Here is a 1,615-nt window from a genome sequence, read left to right on the forward strand (position 1 = left end):
TGGAATTGCTTAGACAGCAGGAAATGTGTACACCAGAAGTACGCAAGCAACACGTATTGTCGTTTGGCAAAAAAGTCATCATCAGCACATCACCCACCTAAACACAGGAGCGATGTACGGCATTAAACATGCCAATTACAAAAAAAAAAAAAAACTACTGTGCATGTGACGCACTACATGCAGGAAACAAAAGTATTAACTAGAAAGCACGCATGAAAAGCACCAGCTCTTTTAGCTCTATTCCAGCTACTTTAGTGCCACGTTGTGTCGAAAAAAATGTTTTTACTAACTTGTAAGGGTTCCACTAGATTACGAGGGTTCTAAGTACGCAAAGAATTTGTTTTACTTTGATATAGAAATATGTGATTAGATTTCACACACGCAAAATATTACTTATGTTTCTGTGCTAAATATTCGCATTTTGTTCTTAGGAAGGGTGAATAGGCACTAAAGTAGTATCATCAACGTAATGATACACTCGGGAGGATCACAGTCAAGCGCAAAGATGATTGGCGTTGCCGAGGTCCTTTGTAAAGCCCCGCGGCACAATACGTTTCACAAGCATTTCAAGGCCGTCAGATTTTATATTTGACCCCCAGCGTTCTTCCTGAAAAATGATTTTGAATATGTCCTGAAAATATTCCTCTCTATTCGCCAAATTTAAATTTCGCATGAAGGAAATAAAAATAATTCAATCAATGGCTTTTGTTATGTCAAGAGCGAATTTACTACAGTGTGCTTTCTATTAGGTGTACCATTAATAGCGCAAAAATCATTTTGCGGCAAAGTCGTTTGCTCCTGTTTTTCAACTGTCTTTTTGAAAACGAAGAATGTTTGTCAAAGAACTTAAAGAACTATAGACATCAAATTTTTTTGGTGACATGTCTTTTCTTGTTAACGATGCGTAAATACATTTCAGTATATCGATCCGTGCGCAGTTTTCTGTTACGACCGCTAAATAATTTATAATTGTATTGTCTCTTCTCATCAATGTTGGTTTCGATACTTGAGAGATGGCTGTGACGTCACAATTATGTATTGATGCCCGGCATGAAAAAACAGGGATATAACTGCCCATTCTTCACTTCCAATGATTCCTGTTCTTGAAGCAGGCTGGCTTTATCATTGCAGTGAATTCAAATGACACAGTAACGATTATATCGCTGTATTTTCATCCCTCGCGTGACCTAGACTTGATTGTGACGTCGAAGCCATCGCTCGGTTGTTGAAACTGAAACAGAAACAGGTGAGAAAATAAATTCGATTATAAATTATTCAGCATTTGTAGGCGAATAGGATGAAGTGATCCCTGTACAGTAATGTCCTAAGTATCATACAAATGATAAAGCACGAACCCAAAAATTAGGTGTCTATAGTTAGGTTTTTCCTATCAAGTGCACTAACATAAGCAAGATAGCTGTTGGCCAATGATTGTAATCGTTCTTCGCACATTTTGTTTACATGGGGTGTACAATGGAAGCCTTTGTACTAACTGGGAACTATACAGTGTTTAAAATACCATTTAGTATCTAAAAAATAACACAGTCCACTTTGTTAATGTTGGCAATAATATATCTGGGCCTAATATTACATATCGCGCAACTTTATTGCATGA

Source organism: Amblyomma maculatum, chromosome 6 (assembly GCF_055883805.1).
Source record: "Amblyomma maculatum isolate TAMU_Amacu chromosome 6, ASM5588380v1, whole genome shotgun sequence".
In the NCBI taxonomy this organism is placed as follows: domain Eukaryota; kingdom Metazoa; phylum Arthropoda; class Arachnida; order Ixodida; family Ixodidae; genus Amblyomma; species Amblyomma maculatum.